General features: G+C 41.3%; 1 protein-coding gene and 1 pseudogene across 2 annotated transcripts in view; one reads left to right on the top strand and one right to left on the bottom strand.

The window, feature by feature from the left end:
- Window positions 1-6,669: 6,669 nt before the first annotated feature.
- On the bottom strand, window positions 6,670-8,277 carry LOC138172834 (Krueppel-like factor 9; annotated as a pseudogene).
- Window positions 8,278-20,154: 11,877 nt separating this feature from the next.
- CPLX2 (complexin 2) overlaps window positions 20,155-25,749 on the top strand; it is a 79,107-nt gene continuing 73,512 nt past the window's right edge. For both annotated transcript variants that reach the window (XM_069102300.1, XM_069102299.1), the window contains exon 1: window positions 20,155-20,429. The gene's annotated coding sequence lies outside the window, so the exon portion shown is untranslated. The remainder of the gene's footprint in view (window positions 20,430-25,749) is intronic.

Below are 25,749 nucleotides of genomic sequence, written 5' to 3'. Positions count from 1 at the left end.
TTCAAGCTTACTGGTGACTAGGACGGTCATGAACAGATACAACCCCAAAACTCAAGCATTAGTGGTTGGTACTAGGGATATAGACATCAGCGCCAACACAGTTACTGCCCTTGAGTGGGGCAGAGACTGGGGCTGGACTCAAATAGAATGTATGATCTGTTACATATAAGTAAAATTTCTGTTCTTATTACCTTTTATCTAATCTGATCAAATGACTTCTAAATTAATGACATTAATAGAGATCATTCAATGACAAAGATCATTGTCAAGTGAATGGGAGCAATTAATTTTATGTATACAAATTAATAAAATTGGTGGAAATAGGAATCCAGCTCCAAGAGCCGCTGCTTCCCCTCCCCCCCCTTAGATAAAGTACAGAAAAAAATCACAAAACTGTGAAGATAAGGGATAAATAAGTGACAGATACAGCATTCTTGGGTTATGGGTTAGTCACAAGAAATGACTATAAGTAGGTTTACAATAATAATAATAGCTAGCATTTATATAGTACTTTGAGGTTTGCAAAGTACTTTACAAAATTATTTCATTTTATCCTCACAACTCTAGGAGGCAGATGCTATTATTACCCCTATTTTGCAGGTGGGCAAATGGAGGCAGAGATTTACAGTTAGTTATTATCCGAGGCTGGACTCAAATTTAGATTTCCCTGACTCCAGGTTCAGTTCTCTCTCCACCATGTCATCTAGCTTGACTATTATTTATAACGAAAGACAAATAGCAAGTACATGATGTAAGTGGTATTGAGAAGCTATCAATAGGAAAGCAGCTACCGTAAAATAAGAGTACAGTCTATGCAGTACTGAAAGTTCATGCAGCACTGGGATGTGAAGATTGCCATCCAGAATGATGATTTCTCCCTCTCAATCACAAGCAGTACTCAGCTGAAGAATTCCTCCATATTGAATTATATCTTGAATTATAACTTGTTTGTCTCTAGATATCTAGGAAGCTTTGTATAGGTCTAAGTATCATACAGATCTGTGATCACTGGATGAACAGCTCCATCAGGTCTCTGTGGAAATGAGTTTTAGAGTTCATGAAGGCTTTGACAATGCCCAATTGTAGTTTACCCATTTGTTGACAACAATGCAATCTACCCTTATAAAATATCTTTATTAGGGCAATGTGAATCAGTCAGCCACCTGAGATTCTGGTAGTAGTCTCTGGCCAACTAATTAGCAGAAAGAGGGCAAGTCCTGGGTGGTGTCACCTGATTGGCCCAATTGAGTGTCTGATCGTTCCAAAGAACTATAGTAATGGAATCTGTATGATGTTTTGTATATGTAATAGACCTGCTTAGGTTCCCTGATCAATATATTCACAGGGATTTCACAAGAGATTTTATCAAATATTTCACTGAAATCTAGGTGAACTATAGCTACAACACTCCCCTGGTCTACCAATCTTTTTAACCGTATCCAAAAAAAAAAAAAAGGAAATGAGGTTAGTCTGGCAGGACCTGTACTTGCTATTGCTCTCTTTGTGACTAATTGATAAACATTTATTAAGCACCTACTATATGCCAGGCATTGTGCTAATAAGCGCTGGAAAAATAAATACAAAAAAAAGACAGTTTCAATCCTCATGGAGTTTACAATCTTCTGAGGGAAGACAACACACAAAAAGAAGTTAAAAGGCAGAGGTGGTGTGTGATTAGGAAAGGCACTCCACACTGGGGCAGAGCAGAAAAGTCAACACTGTCACCAAGTCACACAGCCAGGTAAGCTGAGCTCTGTCTTTAAATGGAGGGTTTGGAGTTCATGGTGTTTGTTCTTCTCAAAGGGGACCAAAGACATGAGGAGGGTAATGTCTTCACTTGCAAGTGAATTGGATTTAAGTGAGGCAGGACTGTGCCTCAGTGTGGAGATGACTACTCTAGTCATCAGAGATCAGTGGCAAAATGTAGGTAGGGACAAATAGGGATGGCCAGAAGACAGAAGGTAGGATGAGGTGGAATCCCAAGACTGGTAGGATCTTGCAGGGTGAAGAAGTTTTCCCAATAATGAACTTCCTGGGGCAGCTTTTTCACATGTTCACTCATGATCCCTTTAATAATATGTTCTAGGTATTGTGACAGCATAGGGAGACAATGTGGAGTTTAAAACTGTCCAACCGACAATAAAAGAAAATGAGGCAGAGTTCTGAGTCAAAGGCATTTTATTAAAGGGTCCATGATCCCCTCTAATGAAGTGTACCTCAGATCTTCCTCACAATCTTAAGTGCCCCTAGTCCCAACTATGCAAAAGAGGCATGGTAAAATACAGAATCTCATTGGTTGATAGAATTTGCTCTTAAAGACCCAAAATTAAGATGGGTAAGGCAAGAGCCATCTCTAATGACCAAGTGGTCATAAGATAGTCATCTGCTAATGTTGGGAAGAGAGGACAGTCTGGAAGTACAAAAATAGGTAGGGGGACTTTCCATAGAATCAAGGCATCCCACCCAAGCTGGGTTAGACATGGACTTTGAGCCAAATAGTATGGAAATGTCTTTGCCGGCATCATGAAAGTAAGTTTCATAACTGGTAGTAGTGAACATTATATTAAAGATTAAGGCCTGATATAAGAACCTATCTTATCTAATTTTCCTTATATGATAAATGTAAAATATCAAACTGATTGGAATAGAGGAGGGGTCCTAATGAACCTATCTCACACAGCAAGGTGTTTTGTTGTATTTGGTTTTTAATGGAAATACAATACAAGTGCTATGGGGTTTTGCTGTTAACCCATACATAATAAAGGCAGGAATTTGGAATAGGTTGGGGAGGAAATAAGGACCTTATTTTTGTTCTTTCTCAAATTCATTTGTAGGCTAAATCAGAGAACATTTTGGGAATTTATAATCATAACTCAGATAGTTATTTCGGACAAAGGACTATAGTGTCAGTCCCAAATGCAGGCATTAAGAAGAAAATATTTCATCCTAACCTGGGGACAATCTGCCTGGTTTTTGATAACTAGGTACAGTCTCATTATGATTAAAGAGTAATAAGCCTGACTTTATCAGAAATAGGCCTCTAGGGGCGGAGAGGTGGCACAGTGAGCAAAGCACTGGCCCTGGAGTCAGGAGGACCCACAGTTCCAGCCTTAGGAACTTAACACCCACACAAAAAAAAACTAGCTTTGTAACCTTGGGCAAGTTACTTAACCCCAATTGCCCTCCAAAAGAAAAAAAAAAAAGAAATAGGCCTCTAGTCACCATACCTTTGCAGACTAGAACTGAGATAGATGAGAGGTTGTCCTGAAGGGATGAAGCTGAAAAATCTGTTGCAGGTAAGCATTTCCCAGCAGAGACTACAAGACAGAGTACAGAGAAGCCCATAAGACAGTAAAATGTGGGGAGCAGCTTAATGACCTCAGCAGAAGATATTGGCTATCCTGCTGTATTAAAAGCAAAAGTGTGCTCTGCCATGCACATGACCTGTGGGGTGAGGGAGGGAGAAAGGGACCAGGAACCATGATATTGTTACGGTTTAAATCCAGGGATGCCAAAAAGTGTTGAGGTGAGGACTTTGCCCACCCAAAACCTGTTGGGGTTTCATGATGTGTTATGGTGGAACTGTCTCAAAGAATTCAAAATCAGACCACTGTAATGGTAATGTAATTTTGAATTTGAAGATCCTTTTGTGTTGGCAAAAGTAGCAGGTGTTTAGCACTTCGTAACTAATCAAGCCTCTGTTGGGGAAACAGAAGGTATGAACTGCTGTCTCCTGTTCCTGATGTAACAGGAAGGGGTTGGCTGAAACAGGGAGTAGCTAATGCTGTGTGTATATAAAAGAAGGCCCAGAAAGGCACAGTCAGAATTTTCTTGAGACCAGGATCTGGTGGCAGAGCAGCTACAGAAGAGAGAATAGAGAACTGAGCCAGAATTTCCTGAGAACTTGTGGTGGAGCTTCTTCTGAACAGGATCCCAAGAGATCAGAGGCAAGAGCCAGGAGCCAGAAGCCCAGGTGACTGAGGAAGCATGAATGTGATGCTGAGACTTTGTTTGTTTGTGGCTTGGTTGAGCCTCGAATTCCCTAGAGCAGAAATGGTGAAGGATCTGATATGGACCAGAGCCTGTGAACTTCAGTGTGGAGCAGGACCTACCCAGAGAGCTGGACAGGGAACAGGGAGCCATCTGCCACTGAACCCAGGTGACAGTCTGGTGAATCCATGCAAGGGGATCCAGGGAATCTGAGAACAGGCCCGAAGTCAAGATGAAAAGAACTCTCCTTGGGTACTGAGTAATTATGGAATTATAGTTTACTAGTGACCTAAGGGGTGGAGGGTTTTGTGTATGATACTTAGGAATTGATTGCTGAATAAGTGACTGAGTTAATCAAGACTTTGCCCCAAGAGTGGAAGACTTTGACTATTGTACTTTGAGATATTGTTAGTGATAAGTGACTGATTGAGTTAATTTAGTTGCCCCATGGGTGGAAGACTTTTGACTATTGTACTTTGAGACTATGTTGTGAATATTATATTGTGATTTTCTGTCATAAGTTGTAATATTGTGAATGCTTTACCTTGATTTTCTGTGAAAGTTTTGCTTTGATTTGTTATGGAATAAAGAGTGATCACTATACTGTGTAATCAGAACCTTAAAAACTGTTCACAGTAGCATTCTTCTGGAAAGCTGCTTGTGCATGGCATTACAACCATCTATAATCCAAGTAGAGGAATTTATTGAGATTGACTCCTCTCATGGAGTGGGGTTAAGTTCCAAGAGGAACCAACAACTTCAGAGAAAGCAAGATGGATTTTATAGGGTAAAGATGCAGTTACACAACAGAAATTTATATAGAATAGATGAATATCATTAATATTAAAAAGACAGGAAGAGATTGTTAAGGGATTAGGTAATGGAGGAGGGGTCCCATCTGTGGTTCAATGGTTAAACATTCTGGTCAATCTGCCCTCCAACTGGCTAGCTATTGTGGTCCTGTCTTGGGCTAGATGGATGATGTGATTGTGATTAAATACAAGAACACACCTGTTTCTGTGGGAATGGGTCTGGGGGCAGTGACTGGGTAGAGGCAGTAGCTAGGTTCCCATCACATGAACACACTTGCTTTTTCTGTGGGAACTAAGAGTTCAGGGACACACCTGTTGTTCCAGTGAGCAGGGAGGCATATATGAAGAAGTTAGGACATTGGCTGGGGGGTGTGGGAGGGGGCTAGGTAGGTACAGTGGGCCTGCTGTTCAGTGGGGCTGGGCCCATAATGAAGTTAGAATATTGGAGCTGGAGGCAGCTTTATTAGGATTCCATCAATATTAAGTAGAATTGGACCCACAGAGTTCCTTGAACTTAAGACAGCTATTTGCTTCAGACAGGAAGGGGGTAGGGGGGGTCTGAGTGACCCAGGTGCTACAAGCAGGAATTGAAATCCAGTTCCTTCGTGTATGTGTTCCCTTTTTGCTCTGGTTCAAATTCATCTGTAGGTTAGACCAGGAAAGACACTGGGACAACTCTGGCCCTTCTCTAGTCTTGTAATAGCTCTCTCTTCTTGCAGGTATTCTCTCGAAGATCACTGTCAGGGACCGAGCAATCCCACATAGCCATTCCTCCATTGCCTGGAAATGGTTAGTCTATGGTGGCTAGGCATTCTCAGAGTGTTTGGCAGCTACTGCAGGACCTCTCCTATTGTCTCCCTAATTATCTTGACTCTTATTTTCTGCTGCTCTCCATGATACGCTCTATATTTCAGCCAATATTCACTGGCTTGGTTCTGCTATATCCTCTGTCTCCTGTTCCTGGAAAAGAGACACACTCCATTCTCATCTCTGCCTATGGAAACCTTTCTCTTAAGCATGGTCCCTCTCAGATGCCACTTCTTTCAGGAAGCTTTTTTTTCAATCAAACCTAGATTCCACATTTAATCGATATATTTTAAAAATATTGTTAATAATCATCATCATCACCACTATGTATGGAAATAGAAAGCATTATTTTCTGTCTCCAATATTGCAGGCTGTCTTCAAGGTCCAAGCATGGAGGAGGTGTTCCTCTGCCTTCTGCCCCTCCCCCCCACCTGGGATGTGTGCTCTGCTTGGGGGCTTGCCTTGGGGATGGTCCATGAAGCCTCCATGGGTTTAAAAAAAAAAAAAAGAATATCCACAGAGGCCCAAGAATTCTGACCCTAAAACCTCAATCCCAGAGCAAAGGGAAGGGAAGAGAAAGTCTTTTAAAGATGCAGAAAAACCAGCTGACAAGTGAGGTTCTCACTTTGCTGTTCCCCTTCACCAAACCATCCACATGCTGTCACCCCTCAGGGAATCCCTGGGGCAAAGGTGGCCCAAATGGATGGCAGAGACCCTGGAGGGGGTGGGTATGGCAAGCAACTCTAGCTTCCCCCACCTTCCAGGCAAATACTGGTGCTATCTCTGTCCCCAGCCCCCGTAGTCCGATATACTGACCCTCCCATTAGCACAATGGTTAAAAATGTAATATCATGTGGCCCCAAGGGGGAAGGAATGTGCTTGGTGTCCCAGTCTGTGCCCTTAGGGAACAGGGAGGGCCTCCTCCATCGGGTGAGGCAGCCAGCTTCAGGGGAGGCTGAAGGTCCAGGGGTAGATGGCTCTTCAGGGAGGCCCAAGTTGGGGTGAGGGGAGATGTCAGAAGAACAAGGGGCAGTGACAGAAGCTTCCTGGGTCCTTCCCCCTAGGGGAAGGCAGCAGGGCTGCTGGGGCTGCCTACTGGGCTGTAGGGGGAAGAAGCCAAGCAGTGGCTAGGGAAGACACTGCAGGCCCACTGACACGTGATCATGCTGGGGTGGGAGGTGTAGTAACGGCCTGCGTCGTTGGTCAGGTGGTCACTTCAAATGAAATGCTTGCTGCAGACGGCCAGGAGAAATGTTTCTCAATGGTGTGTCCGGCAATGCCAGACCAGCTCATCCCAACCCGCAAGCTTCTTGATGCAGGACGTGCAGGACCCTCACTTGGGTGCATGTGAACGTCCCACCCTGAGGTGGAAGTACTCCATTACACTTTGCAGCAGCCCTCGAAGCGTCACAGGTGGCTCTTCCTGGGCGGCCAACGGACTATGGCAGTTGCGGGAGGCAGCGTGGGCGGAGGCCGTGGGGTGGGCGAGATGGCTGGGGAGGGGAGGAGGGTCCCCGCTGCAAGAGCAGGACGAGGAAGACGAGGAGGTGCTGCTGCCACTCTCCAAGTGAGCGGAGGCGAGGCGTGGCCCGCACAGGTAGGTCAGGCTGTTGCCGGGCTAGGCGAGGCGCGGGGCCGGGGAGCCCTCGGGCCGCCGCTGCTGCAGAGCCCCGAGCACCTCCAGGTCCTCCGGGCAGCAGTGATCCCGGGGCGATCCTTTAGGAAACTCTCTCTGACCTTCTCTGCTCCTCCACCCCAATCTCCTATCCCAGCTACAGGTGATCTCTCCCTCCTCAATTGTCCGAAAGCCTTTTGCCTGACTCTCTCTCCTTTGCCTCTATCACATTCTACCTGGTACAATATTTATTTGTGCACATGGAATATCCCCCTAGGACTGATAGCCTGTACCCTCTGTCAGGGCAGAGCCTGTGTCTTTTTTCTTTGTTTTTTTCTTTTTTTAACTCCCAGTATAGTACATAGTAGATGCTTCATAAATACTGAATTTTTTAATGGAGTTGCCCTATTATTTTGGGTAGGAAAATCCTGGTATAGGGAAAAGCCTCACTCTCATTCTCAGATACGTCCCTATGGGTGGCTGAGGTTCTCTTCAAAAGAAACTGGGGCATTTCTAGTATTATTAGTACTATAGTAATACTATCTAACATAATTCATGCCTTTGATTCTCACAATATCTCTGTGAACAAAAACAGGTGTCACTATTCCCGTTTTACAGATTAGAAAACTGAGGCTCAAGATAAGTGATTAGATAATCTCCTAGATCCATATTAACTCTGTGATTTTATTATTCTGTGAGTAGTAAATTCAGTGCTATAGGAGTTCAGGAAAAGGAGTCATCAAACTGAGAGAAAAAATATGTTCTGGCATTTTTTGCCAAGAAAGTGAATTAAACCTGGGTCAAATGCAAAGAACAGGTCTCCCTCAACTGGCATCATCTTCTGCTATCATTCAATGCCCAGCACATAATATGATAATACTTCAGGCCTTCGTGGTTTCCTTAGTGGGCTCTCCCCTTTCACTTTTTCAGATCTCAGTTCCTCCACACTTTAGCTTGACATTTTTTGTGAGGTGGTATGGGCAAAAATATCCTCCCCCAATGACCAACCTTCTGGTGCCTCTCTGAACTTTGGGCTTCCAACAACAAACCCATAGCCCAATACTGCCCTCCTTGTAGCTGTACTGGCTTTGTAATATCTGCCCAAACTTGGGCTCACCTGGCAGAGTCTTTGAGCATTGTCCTCCTTCTTTGGGGAGGATGTTATCAGACAAGATCATGTAATACTCCCTTTAAAAATCAATTAGGGGGAGAACCAAGATGGTGGAGTAAAAGCAGGGACTTGCTCGAGCTCTCCAAATACCTGTAAAAAAAAGACTCTAGACAAATTCTAGAGCAGCAGAACCCTCAAAATGATAGAGTGAAACAAATTTCTAGCCCAAGACAACCTGGAAGGTCAACAGGAAAGGTCTGTTGCACTAGTCTGAGAGAGGAGGGCAATCCAGTGCAAACACTGACTGGGCCCGAGCAAAACTGGAGCAGGCCTCTCGGGACTGAGTCACTGGCAGCTGTGGTGGTGTCCAGACTTCTCAACCCCCAAATGCCAAAGATAACTCAGAAATTCAGTAGGAAAGGTCTCTCGGACCTGGGTGAGAGAGGAGCAGACCCAAGGCGGCAGTGGTAGCAGTGGAATTGGCTGCTTCTAGAGATCTTGGTCCACAGATTGAAGGGGAGCTGGGGATAAAGCAACTGATAAGAGGGGTATTGCAGGGATCTCTTTGCTGGCACTAAGGCAAGATTCTCTTGCTTTGCCCATGCTTGGATCTGGGTGGCAGTCCTGGGTGGTCCTGGGGCAAGGAGGAGAGCTGGCATGGCAGAGCTTGTGGCTCAATAAAGAGGCAATCCTCCTCACAGATCAAAGGTAGAAAAGAATGCTTGTAGTCACAGGCCAGAGTACAGGCCAGGAGAAGAGTAAACACCTCTCCTTTGATCATGACACCTTGAAAGAACTGAAAATTTGCAGGTCCCTAGAAGCATCTTTGAAAACAGCTCCATAAAACCCTTGAAGCTTGGGAGAGTACTCCCTTCACACTAGAAGCAGAGTCTTACCTTAACAAAAAGTTAAAAATTCAAGTAATTGGCTGGGAAAAAGAACAACCAGCGGGAAAAATACTCATACTATAGAATCTTATTTTGGTGACAAAGAAGATCAAAACATACAACCAGGGGTAGCCAGGTGGCAAAGTGAGTAAGAGTGCTGGCCCTGGTGTTGGGAGACCCAGGATCAGTTCTGGCCTCAGATACTTGACACCCACACAAAGTAACAGGCCATGCAACCTTGAGCAAGTTACTTAACCCCAATTGCTTTAAAAAATATAGCAAGAAGAAGAAAACAAAGTCAAAGTTCCTACATGCAAAGCCTCCAAGAAAAATATGAATTGGTCTTAGGCCATGGAAGAGTTCAAAAAGGATTTTTAAAATTAAGCAGAAGAAGTAGAGAAAAAAATTGGAAAGAGAAATGAGAGTGACAGAAGAAAATCATGAAAAATGAATCAAAGGAGTGCTAAAGGAGACCCCAAAAATACCAAAGAAAATAATATCTTAAAAATTAAACCAACCTAAATGGCAAAAGAGATCCAAAAGGCCAATGAGAAGAAGAATGTTTTAAAAAGTATAATTGGACAAAGTGAAAAAGAGATCCAAAAGTTCACTGAAGAAAATAATTCCTTAAAAATTAAAATAGGTAAAATGGAAGCTAATGACTCTACGAGAAATCAAAAACTTATCAAACAAAACCAAAAGGATGAAACTATAAAAGACAATGTGCAATATCTCATTGGAAAAACAACTGACCTGGAAAACAGAACCAGGAGAGATAATATAAAAATTAATGTACTACCTGAAAGCTATGATCAAAAAAGAGACTGGACATCATCTTTCAAGAAATTATCAAGGAAAACAGCCCTGATATTCTAGAACCAGAGGGTAAAATAGAAATTAAAGAATTCATTGATCACCTCCTGAAAGAAATCCCAAAAGGAAAACTCCTAGGAATACTATACCCAAATTCAAGAGTTCCCAGGTCAAGGAGAAAATACTGAAAGTAGTTACAGGACAGGAAGAAACAATTCAAGTATTGTGGAAACACAGTAAGGATAACATGAGATTTGGCAGCTTTAATACTAAGGGCTTGGATATGATGCTTTTTGGTTATTGTCCAATCTGGAAGAGGACTAAAATGACATCACTATGCTAGAGGCAAGTTTAAGTGTGTCCAACTGTGGCTATTCAGACGATACAAATCAGAATGCTCTACCACAGGATGGACACAAATAGTTCTTGTAAATATTGGGGGTGGATACTCTAAATTTGCACATCCTGCATTTCCTTTCAGCTGTTTCAGTTCTGCTTTACTCATAGAGCACAGTGCCTTCTCTAATGTGGGCATGCCATGCTGAGCGGTCCTGTGCCAGTGTCTCCAAATGGAGAACAGCAGCAAATAAAGAAGGAATATGATATTCCAAAGGCCAAAGGAGCTAGGATTAAAACCAAGAATCACCTACTAAGCAAAACTGAGTATTATCCTTCACGGGGGGGAAATTTCTATCCAATGAAATAGAGGACTTTCAAGCATTTTTAGTGAAAAGACCAGAACTGAATAGAAAATTTGACTTTCAAATACGACTCAAGAGAAGCATGAAAAGGTAAACAGAAAAGAGAAATCATAAGCAATTTATTAAAGTTAATCTATTTACATTCCTACATGGAAAGATGATATTTGTAACTCATGAGACCTTGAAACAGGATAGTTGGAGGGAATATATAGAGAGACAGACAGACAGAGGGCACAGGGTGGGTTGAAAGAATGATATCTAAAAAATAAAATTAAGGGGCAAGAGAGAGGAATGTATTGGAGGAAGGAGAAAGGGAGGGGTAGAATGGGGTAGAAAATTATTTCACATAAAAGAGGCCAAAAAATAAAAGCTTTTACAGTGGAGAGGAAGAGGGAGATATAAGACAGAATGCATGAACCTTAATCTCATCAAATTTGGCTTAAGGAGGGAATAAGATACACACTCATTTGGGTAGGGAAATCTACCTTACTTATAGGCTATGGGAAAAGAGGATGGGGGGATATTAAAAGGGAGGGCAGATTAGAGGAGGGGGTAATCAGAAGCAAGCACTTTTGAGGAGGAACAGGGTCAAAGGAGAGAAGAGAATGAATGTGGGTCAGGATAGGATGGAGAGAAATGTAGTTAGTCTTTCACAACATGAGTATTATGGAAGTGTTTTTACATGACTACAAATGTATAACCTATATTGAATTGCTTGCCTTGTCAATCAGGGTGGGTGGGGAGGGAAAAAGGGAAAGAATTTGGAACTAAAATTTTCAAAAATTAAAGTTAAAAATTGTTTTTACATGCAACTGGGAAGTTAGATATACTGGCAATGGGGTATAGAAATCTATCTTGCCTTACAGAAAAGTTTAAGGGAAGGTGATGGGGGAGACAAAGGTGGGAGGGGAGGTGATAGAAGAGAGGGAAGATTAGGGGAAGAAGTAATCAGAAATGTATAAGGTCTTGGGGTGGGGGAGGGGAGAGATGGGAAGAAAATTTGGAACTCAAAATCTTGTGGAAGTGAATGTTGAAAATTAGAAATTAATTAATAAAAATTTTTAAAATTAAATAAAAAATCAATTATTCAAGAAGTACTTCTTAAATTCCTAGTATATTCCAGTCATTGTTTTAAGTTCTGGGAATACAAAGACAAAAATTAAACAGTCCCTGTCTTAAAGGAGCTTACATTCTATTGAGGAAAATAATCAAATTAAACTGTATTTACCATGGTGGAAACACATGTGTCAATCATGCAATCAGTGTTGGATATTGGTTATAGTAAGGACATTGATAGGCCCTGCCTTCAGGAGACCTAGATTCTGACCTGCCTGGGTGAGAAGACAAAGTGAGATGAAGAATGGCGAAAAATGAGGTCTGAGGATGCTCTCTGGGTTTCATGCATACGTTTACCATGGATAACTGGGCAGTAGAAAGATGTCCTGATTAACACAAAAAGTGATCGAGTATATTGTGATTTTATCATCATCCAGTGATTTTTCTTTCTGTAATTACAGTTTCAATATGCCAAGGAGGTTTGTTCAAAATAAAACTTGCAACTTTGGTATACTGCCACCAGGTGGTGGTGGTGGTATCTCAATCACATGGTCCAAAATATAGCACCTATGATTTCCCTGAGATTGAAATGAGATGTAAGCTCCTGAGGTCTCATAATCATTAATCTTCTATATTGCCTTGACTAAAAATATACTATTTTGTTAAAAATAGGCAGACTTGAAAATCTTAACAAACATATATTTAAAGAAATAAATATCTGAGATACAATAGAGTATCTTTGTCAGTAATTCTTAATATTTTCTCTATCATTTCTCACCCTCGAAATCTCATCTAAAAGCCAAAGGCCCGCACTTTGGTATGTATGCACCTGGATGGATACACGTCCACATTTTCTAGACTGTCGGAATTTGCAGCAATTGTCTTTAATCTCAGTCTTTGTCACAGTATGAGGTTGTTGACTCCTAGCACAAGAATAATTAAAGCAAGACCTGACCAAGGTATAAATTATATCTTCAATGCATTCACTTAGGTGGGGGTCGAATATCCTGAGCTTCATGGAATTATAAGGAAAGCAGATTTCAGTTCCATAGCTGACTCTGGGCTTCAGTGGTCAACAATTGATCACCTGAAAATTTTACTGATGTTTAATAAAGTTGTTAACATGGAAAACCAGAAACTAAAAAGGCCTATGTGCCAATAGTGTAAGAAAAATCCTGACTCAACAGAGCCCAGTCACTGCCACTACCAAATAAAAAATTTGTATGTGGAGGGAAATTTTTATAATAGTATTTTAGAAAGCATAGAAAAAATATTATATCCCAGCCTTATCAATTAACAAGTAGTTTCTTCAGGGACCAAACAACATAATTAACCAGAATCATCAGCAAAAAGAGCTCCCTCTTTCTTGAATTCAGAATAGTGAGGGGAGAATTTGGCCAAAGGTTACAGAGTTACAAGGAAGAAAATAAGAGTGTTCTAATAATGAGAGTTTTCCTTTTTATTTATTTTTTTTAATTGACAAAAATCTATTCTTTTCCTCCCAATTTCCCCATTGGAAAAGAGGAGAAATACATTGTAATAAATACATGTAGTTTAGCAAAACACATTTTAACAATGGAATGGACTGCTTTAAGTGGTTGTGTATTACTGAACATTGTAGATGCCAAGCAGAGGCAAGAATACTAGTTGCTGGGTAGTTTATAAATAAGATTCTTGTTCAAGAGGGATTAAACTAGATGTCCCAGAGACCATATTACACATGCATATATATATATGTATATATATATATATATATGTATATGTATATAAGTTCATGTGAAAAAAGACCAGGAAGAAGGTTAAGCATGAACCATGCCTCCCATTCCTAGGAAGACAAGAAAGGGTTTGGGGAGGGAAAGAGGGAGTGAGGGAGGAAGGAAGTGTTATTAGAGAAGTGAGAGGTAGTAAGAATGTTAGCAAAATCACAGGAAGGAAAAAAAATGTCTCAATGAATTAATTACAAAATGCACAGAAGAGAGAAGAACATCCTAAAGGGAACACAAAAAAGCAGGCAATGTTGTAACTACCATATTAAAATTGAAATATTATAATAAAGTGTACAGGGTATAGATTCATCGTTTCATATGTGGTCCTCTTTTGCTATTTACTTCTTTATATGGAGAAATATTCATGTTTGTTGATGTTTATCAAGTTCCTAATTTTAAGTAAATTAGCAAAATTAAAATGGAAGGGTTCTCTAAAATTCTTTCCAGTAATAATACTAGGGGGGGGAGCGGGGTGTAGCAGCAATACCCAGGATGACTGTTAGGACAGGTTTTTTAATCTGCTTTTCTAAAGGAAAGTAACTCAAAAAGGGTTAACGATCTTACTTTAATCAAACATATATGATTTAACTAGTTCAGGGGGAAAAGTCAGCACCCTGAACTTCAGAGAATAAAAACAGAAGTTATAAGTAGACAAAAATACAGACAGAGAAAATAACACAATTCAGCATACCAACATACAGAGTTTCTAGCTGTCTGACCATCTCATACACACCAGAACGAGAAACACCAACATCTGGGTTTTCAAAGCTGGGTGGCTCAATGGCTGCCCAAGTCTCATCTGGCCAAATCACACAACTCTTCCCAAGAGTGAGCCCCAAGCCTTCTCCAGGGTCAAAGACCCTGACAACCCTCCTGACCCACTTGACTACAAAGTAACCAAAGTTGTGCTTTTCTGAAAAACAAGCCTCCTACCACAGGCTCCATGTAACCACATTCAGCCTAGTAGGGAGCAAAGTTTATTTTCAAATTAGGAAAAGTCCTCAAATTCACCTAATCCTATTAAGGGAAGGGTAGATCTTCACATTTTTATTACCATTATTGGGGGGGGGTAGGGTAGGGAAAAAGGTGGAGAGAGAAGAGAGCTTTTAGTGAATTGCAAGTTGGATATGAATGAACAGTGGAACATGATAGCCAAAGAAAGTAAAGCAATCTTCACCTGTATTAATGAAATTATCAGGTTCAGCGAAAAAGAGGTTATAGGTCCACTGTCCTCCATGAGTAAAAAAAAAAACCTGCACTTTGAATATGGTATTTAGGACTAGAGATAATTTTAGGAAGGATATTGACAAGTTAGAGAATTCACAACCAGAATGAAGGGGAACTGGAAACCAATATGTGGATTACTTGAAAGAGCTAAGGATGTTACATTCAATTCAAATATTTATTGAGTGCCTTCTCTGTTCCAGGTACCATTATAGCTGCTGCAAATACAAAGACAAAAAAGTAGCTTCTGTCTTCGAAAAGTTTACATTCTTATTTTTTTATTTATTATATTTTAACATTCATTTTCTAAAAAAAATTAAGTTCCAAATTCTCTCCCTCTCTCCCTTACCTCCCTTACCCATTGAGAAGACAAGAGATGTGACATCAATTATACATGTGAGATCAGGCAAAAAATATTTCCACATTAACCATGTTGCAAAATACAAAAGGAAAAGGCAAGAGAAAATAAAGAGAAAATATTTTGCTTCAAACTGCATTCAGATTCCATCAGTTTTCTCTAGAAGTGGATAGTATTTTTCATCATTTGGAATTGTATTGAATCATCATATTGCTGAGAATAGCTAAGTCTTTTACAGTTGATCATCATTACTGTGGGCAATGTTCTCCTGGTTTTGTTCACCTCATTTTGCATCAGTTCATATGATTCTTCCCAGATTTTTCTGAAACCATCCCAGTCATCATCTCTTATCGAATAATAGTATTCCATCACCATCATATGCTGGATCTTGTTCAGTCATTCCACAATTGATGGGCATCCCCTCAATTTCCAACTCTTTGCCACCAAATAAGAGCTGCTTTGAATATTTTGTACATAAAGGTCCTTTTCCTTTTTCTTTGATCTCTTTGGAATACAGAACTAGGAGTGGTATTGCTGGGTGCAAGGGTATACACAGTTTTAACACCCTTTGAGTGTAGTTCATAATTGCAGAGCTTACATTTTAAAAAGAGGAAACAACATGTACATAGAGAAGTAAAAAAAAATAAACACAAACTAATTTGGTGAGAGCAATAACGACTAGACAGGTCAGGAAACAAATTGTGGGAAATAAACTGAGCTGAACCTTGAATAGAATTAGGGATTCTAAGAGACAGAGGTGAGCATCATGGGGGACTATCTGTGCAAAGATCAAGAAATGGGAGAGGGAATGTCAGGTGGAGAGAACAACTAGTATATTGATTCAATTGAAAAGGTGAGTATGTGATAGAAATAACATGCAATAAGCCTATAGAGCCAGATTTTGAAGGGTGATAAATGCCAAAAAGATAAATGTGTAATTGTACACTGGAGATAAAAGGGAAGTCCTGGTGCTTCTTGAGAAGTGACTTCATTAGATCAATAGTATAGTTTAGGAATATCATTTTGGCAGCTACATGGGGAAAATAGAAGAGATTGGAAGCCAATGTTATGTTATGACCATAATCCAAGTGAGAGTTGATGAAGGCTTCAATTATGGTATGATCTTGTGAGTGGAGAAAACAGAATGGATTTGAGAGACATTGTAGAGATGAAATCAACAAGATTTGTCAACTCATTAAATATGGAGGATAGTAAGGAAGAGGGAAAAGTTGAGATTGATTCTGAGGTTGCAAATTTAATTAGCATAGTGGTGCCCTCAGCATAAGTAGGAAAGTAAGAAAGACACTTCTTAACTGTGTGACCCTGAGCAAGTCACTTAACCCTGTTTTCCTCAATTCTTCATCTATAAGATGAGCTAGAGAAGGAAATGGCAAATCACTTTGCCAAGAAAACCCCAAATAGGGTCACGAAGATTTGGACACAATTGAAAATGACAAAACAACAACAAAGAATTATAGGGGTGTAATATTGAATACATTGTTAGGCTTAGTGATCAAATTGATTGATTTGACTGAACTGATTTTTTTTTCTTATTTTTAATTCTTTGTTATAACAAATAGCTTATTAGATCAGGTTAGGGAGAAGGCATTCAAAAATAAAGATAATACAAAGACAAAATATATAAGTAAATATTTTTAAACAAAAAGGATAATAAATTCTGCTTTGGATGTGTTGAATTTGAGGTGCCTATGGAACACCCAGTTGAAAATGACCCTGAAGCAGTTGTATTGTACTGGAGCTAATAAGAGAGATGGAAACTGGATACGTACATCTGGGAGCCATCTGAATAGAAATTAGCCGAACCCATAGAAATTGATGAGATCACCTAGAGAAACAGAGTAGAAAAAGAGGAAAATAAGACCCAGGACAGAGCTCTGGCGCATGCTTAACCATAGGTAAGACACAGATGAAAATCAAGCAAAAGAGATTGGAAAGTGCTCAGATAGCTTAGAGTAAAACCATGGGAGAGTAGATGCAGATACAGGAAAGCCACCTTGCCAATGTGAATTGTTGGTATGAAGGGACAGGGACTAGATAGAATGAATGATCCAACATAAATCATCATAAGTCCCCACTGCATAGGAAACACCTAGAATAACAGGTTCTATTTAATAATATCGCAGGACATTTCATTGTTCTGAGGTTTCTTTCAGCATTAACATTCTACACTGAAATATATTATTTTCTACATTTACCACTAATATCTATATTATAAATCCCCTTCTAGCTCTAACAGTCTATGTTCTGAGGTCCTCTATTATTTCTGTCAAACTATAAATTGTTGAACTATAAATTATCCATGTTCCAAAGTCAAAAATATCTCTGAAAACTTTTCATTCCATCATGTATGACACAGAATCCTAATATTGATGCAGTTGGTGGCAGAGAGAAACATTGACATGAAGACTTTGGGAATTTGAACGGTTTTCATTTCTTATTGAAAACTATAGTTACTTGCAGATTAGAATGTAGAACTTTTCTGTAATTAACCTTAATACACCACCACTAAGAATTTCAAAAATTGCTGTTCTCAATTAGGCATCTCTATAAGAATGAGATCTCTAGAAATCTCTCAAATGTGTTTGGGGCGGGGGAGGGGGGAGGCCACTAACATAGGAGTCAGAGTTCTCATCTGTGCTCTTGGTTCTGGCACTAACGCATTGTGTAAATTTTAGCAAGTCATTTTTAGAGGGCAAGTCTCTCTGAGTTTGTTTCCTTCTCTGTAAAAATTAGATTTGGATTAAATGGTCCTAAGATTTTTTCCAGCTCTAAGGAGCTATGATTCTCTGGTTTCATATTAACAAGTTGCTTCAAAGTCAACTCACCAAGACATTTACTTACGTCTAATTCTACAGAAATCACAGAAAACAATGATAACAGCATATCCCATTTCTGTTGTGCTTTCAAAATTAGAAAATGCTGTCCTCCCCAAGGGGTATATAACACAAAATTCACTATTCCCAGCTCACAAATGAGAAACCTGAAGCTAAGACAGACTATGTGACTTGCCTACGGTCACACAGCTAGTAAGCAACCTTTCCACCCTCCTACCAGGCTAAGAATCCTGAGCATTCAATAAGATAGAAGAGTTATTTACCCTTTTAGTCCCCTAAAGCTAAGGCTCCAGCTGGTGAGAGGTTTGGGATTCCAGCCATGAATTTGTGTCCAATTCTATTTCACAGTTTGACAGATTCAACACAAATCTGTGGAATTTTTACAGCAGAGGGTAATTCCTTCACCTTAAATTCTTGATATCCCCTGACTCTAAGTATTTAGCATTTTCCTTCAAATGCTCCTGTTCATTCTAACTCCATCTAGAATCTCATGCTCTGAAGTTTATCCACAACTTTCCCCAAATTAGGGTATTCTGATTTTAGACTTGAAATTATAGAACAAGGGAAGTTAAAGCTAGAAAGATCCAAGAATATAGACTGTCAAAGCCAAAAGGGGTTCTTTAAATTCAAAAGGGAAGGGAACTTACCATACACAATATAGACTCTCAGCACTGGAAAAAGACATTAAAGCATGGAACACAAATTGTTTAAACTGAAAGATATTTAGAATGTAGCCTTACCAAGCTAAATGAACATTGGAGCACACAATGTGAAAGCTCGACGGGCCTTTATAATAAAAAAAAAAAAACATTATATATTAGAACTGGGAGGAAACTTAGAAATCATTTAATTCAGTCACGTTTTTTGTTTACAGTTCAGGAAACTGAGACACTGAGGAGGTAAAATGACTTGCTTTAAGCCACAGTAACTCAGTGACAGAACCAAGACCACAACTCAGGTCTCCTGGTTCCTGGCTCCTGGTTCAGTGGTTTCCACTACACCAACTGCTTTCTCTTCTGTTCACAACTGAAAGGTTAAGACCATCCATACCTCCTGCCTCTAGGTACCATTAAAAGGTGAAAGAATAGCTATGAGAAAATTCCTATAAAACAAGGATGTGTGTTTCAGTAACTGCCCCATGTATTTACCATGTACTTCCTGAGATGCAGCCTAACCAAGTGCTCTCTTTTGGTAGGAGAAGGTACATGATGATAAGCATCCAAAAAGTGCCAACTCAAGCCTTTCCAACTTCTTTGATCTATCTGGTTTTTCTCTTCCCACTCACTACTTTAAGGCAAACCTTTGGAAGCAGCATGGTTTGGTGGAAAGAGGACTGGAATTTTTTAGTCCATGGACCTGCTTGATTTCCAACTCTGTTACTTAATAATTTTGTGACCTTCAGCAAATCAAAGGATCTATGGTCCCCAATACCCTAATTTATAAAATGAAGGAATTGGACCAGATAATCTCAAATTTACTTCCCACTCCAAGGCTATCATCCTTTGTCAGTGTCTGTTGATATGCCTTTGGTATACCTTTCTTTCCCCACTTCTAGTTGGGAAATTCCCATTGATTATAGAATTAGAGTGTTCAAGAGGTGGATGAACCCTCCAAACACAGGATTTAAGAACTGAGGGTAGTCTTAGAATAGAAAATGTTAGAACACAGAATTCAAAATTCTAAGAGACCTAGAAGATCATCTAGACCAACTCCTTTTTTTTTTTTTTTACCAAGGAGGAAACTGAGGACTGAAGAAAGGAAGCAATTTATCCAAGGTCACACAGTTCGTATCGAGGCAGATTTGGAACACCAATTCAAGTCTCCCGGTTCTCAGTTCAGTGCCCTTTCCACTGTGATGCTGTCTTCTAGCTAACCCCCTCGGTATTCAGGAGGTGAAGTGCCTTCGAGAGATTCCAAGGGTTTCCTAAACCTAGAATTAAGAAAGAGAAAAGGATGCTGTCAAGACCCCTCCCCCCAGTGAATGACCTTTCTGGCCAACATACTGGGACTACTACTCATCCACAACTCCCCCCACGTCAGGGTAGAAATCTGTATAGACTGCAAGGTGGCTTAGTGACCCGCTGACTCCCTCTCTATCTTGCAGCTACAGCTGCTCTCTAGCTCACTCATTCTCCCCATTCTTCGTCCTCCCTCCTCCACCCCTCCCCCTCCTCCTTTCAGGAAGCCTGGCTCACCCAGGAAGCGGGGCCGCCTGAGAGCTGAAAACCCGAGCCTAGGAGCCCAGCCGAGAGTCGGTGTGGACCAAAGCCCCTGTTTGGTACTCCCTTAGAGTATATGTACTAGCCCGGTTCCCCTGCAAGAGGGAGCCAGTCTCCACGGAGCAGCGGGAGAGCGGGGAAGGAAGGCAGAGAAGCTCGAGAAAGAAAGCAGTATTCCAGCCGCCGAGGGTGGAAAGAACCGCAGCTCGCAGCAGGTTGGTACGGTACCGTCTTTGTTGTGAATCGTCCACCTCTCCTCAGAGCGAGAGCGCCAGAGAGATTCTAGTCCTAGGCCCTGTTAAGCCGGAGCACGCTCCAGGCAGCGCCCTTGTTCACTTGTTCCCTTCCCTCCTCCTTTCTGGTTCGCCCTGGGTCAGTACCAATACAGAGGACAGCTCCAAATTCTAGCCTCAGATGGATCTCATCCTGGTCTCCTCAGTTCAGCCCCAGGCTGGGAGACCGCTCCGAAACCCCGCCGCCTCTGTCAGCTCCTTGCGGGTGCAGAGCTTTTAAACTAGAGCCTCCATAGTTCAGCACAATGATAGGGGACAGCTCCCAAACCCCGGCCTCCCTAGGGTCAGTCCCTTGCGGACTGATTCCTGCCAAGCCAGAGGCCACTTGAGTTGATCACCAAACCTGAGGGGCAACGCCGCAGCCCTAGAGCCCCCGAGCCAGAGCAACTGCTTCATCCCTTAGCCGAGCTGGTCCTATTGCCCAGACAAAGCAGCGCCCGGGGGGAGGCTGTGGTCTGAAGCTGGATAATGGACCCGGGAGCTATGGGCCTCCCTTACCCTCCCTCATGAGTCCCCAGAGGGATGCCCCAGTCAACACCTTGTTTAGACGCCACCGGGCCTTGGCTCCCCCAAGCTATTAATAACGGCGTTTCTACGTCAGAATTTGTTTGGGTTTGGAAGCGTTTGCTGGGGTGAGCAGCAGAGCGGGAGATCAGAGTAGGGAGTTTTGTACGCAGAGAGAGGAAGAGGGCTTGAACTGGGTTCCTTTAGAAGTGGGGGCTAGACCCGGAAGGAGTAGCCCCTGGGCCTTGCAGTTACTCGTCCAGGGTACCAGAAGACTGATTTCCCAGAGGGTAAGGTCTGGGGCCTCAGCTTGCAGAGAGTTAAAGGAGGCGGGAGGGATATGGGGGAGAAGGGCTCGAGAGACATTCCCAGCAGCAGATCTTCTCAGGGCCTCTGGCTTTGAGACTTTGCCTGCGTACGGGAACTGCCAGCACCCTGTACTGGTCCCTCCTTGAACATCCCTCGAAAGTGTGAGGCCGAGAGTTTGCTAAGGGGCTAGGGGAATCACTGGGAAACCGCCTAGATGCTCCCACGCACCCACCGCGCATGCCCCGCCCCCTGAACGAAAAGGAAGCCCTTTACCACCTAGGTCTGGGCTGGAAGCAGTTTGGATGTATCCCAGATCTTTTCAGAAAACTAAGTTGTTTGCTATTAGAGATTTGTTTTCCTTTTCTTTTTTTTCTTTTATTTCTTTCATTTTTGTCGCAAAAGGAGTAGATGGGAAGGAGAGAGCACAGATTTTTGTTCATTGAAAAAAAGATTAAAGAAGTTAAACTGAGAATGGGTGTGAAACCAGGAGGTTCTAAGCAGGCAAAAAATAGGCCCAACATTAGCGGGAGGAGGGAGAGAAGGGGGAGAGAGAAGGGAGAAGGCGAAGAGGGAAAGGGAGAGGGGGATGGAGGCTGGCTGATTTTCACCCTAGGATTTTCCTGGTTTGAATCATAGAACTTGAGGGCTTGGAAAGGACCTTAGGAAAATAGAATATAAAATATCAACATCAGAAGAGACCTTAGAAAATATAATATTGGGTTGCAAAGGGGTCTTAAAAGATAGACTTCAAAGGAAGAAGTCACCTTAGGACAAAGAAAGATAAGACAGAGATGTCACATTGGGTAAACCACTTAACTTCTGAACTTCATTTTCTTCATCTATAAAATGAGGTTAATAATACCTGTCATACCTACATAGTAGTGATGTGAAAATCAAATGAGGAGAAAGAAGTGGAAGCATTTTGTAGACTAAGTTCTATTCACAAATAAGAGATTATTATTGTTATTCTTATTATAGAGAAATTATCTTACTTTCTTTATCTGTAAAATGGAGTACTTGGATTCAACCTCTAATAACCCTTCCAGTTCTAAATCTATGATCTCTCAAACATGATAGCAACAGTCAACAGATTTTGTGCACTCTAATGAAGAATTCAGAAACACCATAGTCCACCCCCTTCATTTTACAATGGAGGAAAATGGGGCCTACATGGAGGATGTGACTTGCTGGAGGTCAAGCACAGAATTCATTGTATAACTAGACTAAAACCTGGGAATCTCAGTTCCTAGACAAAGATATTTCTATGCTAAAAGATCTCAGATCTAAGGTTCTATTGAATGTTCTTTTCAAGAGGAGGAAACCTGTTTAGAAGAGGAGCCTCTTTGGAAAAATCAGTTTATCTGAAAAAAGAGTTCAATATGAGTTAACAAAGTAATATGGCAGAAAGGGCAAAAAATAAAAAAAAATAAAAAAAAACTAGTACAATTTTAGACTGTCTTAAGAGAAGCAAGATAACCAGGACCAGGAAGGTCATAATTCCACTGTACACTGACTTAGTCAGATCACATTTGATAAATTGTGTTCAGCTCTGGATTCCACATTTTAGAGAAAACATTAACAAAATGCAGGGTCTAGACACAGGCAAGGGGAGCTTTCAACCTTTAGGCAACAGGCTCCCACCCCCTGGAAGGATGATCAGGAGGGTAAAGGAGCTCTAGCTTGTTATATAGGAGGATTGGTTGATATCAGATGTTAAACCCAGAGAGGAAAAGACTTGGAAGAAAAATGTATTTGAAGGGTTGATTAAGGAATTATGAGTGGAAGTTTCAGCAAGGCAAATTTAGGCTCAGTATAAGGAAAAACCTCCTATCAGACCTTTCCAAAAGTAAGAAAAGACTCTCTTGGGAAGGAAAGGTCTTCGAGGGAATGCTGATGACTGCTCTTAGAGAATGTGGCAGAGGTGTGAAACTTGCAACCTCAAGGTGCAAAACTGCTAAATGTGGCTGGAATTAGATGAAAATGCATTCTGGAATTGTTTAACAAAATAAAATTTTAAAACAATACAGCATGGGTAATGTTAATTTGTGATTTTCTAAGTCAGCATAAGGCAGTAAAGCTCTCTTTCTATTTGAGATTGATACCACTTTTGTAGAGGGTTCATGGTCAATTCTAGTTTGCACTGGAGATTTCTAAGGTCTTTTCCAACTCTGAGATTCTGTGATTCTGAAAAGTGGAATAGGTCACCTCTGGAGAGAGTAGGTGCCTGCTCACCAAAGTTCTTTAAGCAAAAACCGGATGATCCTTTCTCTGGTATGTGATTAACGAGACTTCTGTTCAAAAGCAGATTGAACAAGATGACCTCTGAGGTCTCCTCCAACCCTGAGTTTCTATGATTAGAGTTATTTGTTTAGACATATGTCTTCTTGAAGACCCTTATTTTTAAAATATCTTTTTGGAGGAGTGAGGACATATCTGCTGGTGTGGATGCCAGATCGAGGGCTGAGAATGAAACACACATAGAATTAACAATTCAGATGATATGGGGCTTGGAGAGAATCTCTTCCACCAATTTCCTGACTCCCAGATAAGTCTACTACATCCCTGCCCTTGCTGGTAGAAGAATGTAGGGATAAGACCTACCCATACCCTTACACACATAGTAGGTTACATTCCCAGTGAGTTAGAAGAGTTGTGCCCAGAGGGCAAATAAGAGCAATTGTTTACCTGTCAAGAAATATGCAAAATCATTCCTTTCCCCATCAGTGGGTTAGTGCCTTTTCTGCAAAACTACTTCAAAATCTGAAGTACAGGTGATAGGCAGTCAACCAGATCCTGAAGTAATGAGGAAAAATGTCAAACTCTAATATAAACCTTCCCACCCTCCCTCACCTATATCTGCATTGTGCAGGCATGACTTTGAAAAAGGAAGTCAGAGTCCCTTGACTGGGAGGCAGAAGACCCAGGTCTGAGTCCTGATTCTGCCATTAACTTGCTGTATGACCAGATGCAAGTCACTTCCTGAGCCTCAGCTGCCTCATCTCTAAGAATGGGGATCACATTGGTACTACCTACCTCATAGGGATATTATAGAAAGAGGCTTTGTAAACCATAAAGTGCTCTAGAAAGGGGAGCTATAGATTTATGGCTTGTCAGAATCAAAAGAGATCGTAGAAAATACCTAATCTAACCCTCTTCATTTTCAAAATAGGGAAATTAAGCCTCTGAGAAAGAGAAGGGAGTTTCCCAACTCCACACCCTGAGTCAGTGACTGTCAGGGGCAGAATATAGACCTACTGAATCCTAGTATAGGAGCCTTTCCATTGCCACCATGCTGCCTCTCATCTAATATAACCCCTCAGTGTACAGATAAGAAGAGTCCCCTACTAATATTCTGCTTTTCTGTAATTCTCCATCCTCAGAAATATTATCTCCGTTCAACTCAGGGCCCACCTCTAGCCCTGGGCCTTGTGAAATTGCAGGTTATTCCTCCTTGGTCACAGACAGCAGCTCTCTCTGGGCCAAGGTGTTTAATGAAATGCATTCAGTCTAGACCCCAGAGCGACAGTTGAATTCTCAGCTCTGTCCAGTTGGAGGGAAGCCTCTTTTTTTTTTTAGTAAGGAAATGTGGTGCTTATGGTAAGTATGAAGACCCAGAAATTGCCACACTTTGGGGCCCTCCCACTTCTGAGGTGACCCCTCTTCAGGGTACCCTCAAATACTCCACAACATGATGGAATTTGTTGAATTCTCTACTTGGCAAATACGACATATAGGTGGTAAGCAATCCTGGTTCTTATTACTGTGATTTATTTTTTATTCCATATACTCATAGAACTTTTCACATTTACCAGTTTCTTCCTTACTGCCTAGAAATATGCCCAGAATTCTCCATTCTTTAAAAGAAAAAAATCTCCATGTGACTCCACATGCCCTCAAATTATTGTCCTATATCTCTCCTCCCTTTCACTAGAAAAACCCTTCTACATTCAGTGCCTTTACTAAGTCTCCTCTCACTAACTTTTACTTCCTTATAATGTGGCTTCTAACTTCATAACTCGATAGAAACTACTCTTTCAAGAGTTATCAATGGCCTCTTAACTGCTAAATGCAATCCTTTTCTCAGTCCTCAACTTTCATGATGTCTCAGTAGCACTGGACACTGTTGGCCACCCTCTCCTCCTGAATGTGCTTTCCTCATTGGGTTTTCATGACCCTATTCTCTCACCTCAGACTTCTGGAAGGAATATATGTAGCATCCCCTAACTGTGGGTACACATCAAGACTCTGCCAGGGCCATTTTCTCTCTCTACACCCTCTCTCTCTCTCATTAAACCCATCAGATTCAATGAGTTCAACTATTATACCTATACATGGTATAGCCAGATTATATCCCCAGCTCTATGCTCACTCTGGGGCTCCAAATCCACTTTGCCAACTACCTATTGAATTAGATGTTCCATAAACATCT

The sequence above is a fragment of the Petaurus breviceps genome, unplaced genomic scaffold (genome assembly GCF_028583685.1).
Source record: "Petaurus breviceps papuanus isolate PSGF00001 unplaced genomic scaffold, PetGlider_PUasm1.0 551, whole genome shotgun sequence".
Lineage (NCBI taxonomy): Eukaryota > Metazoa > Chordata > Mammalia > Diprotodontia > Petauridae > Petaurus > Petaurus breviceps.
This window is presented reverse-complemented; position numbering and strand designations above follow the sequence as displayed.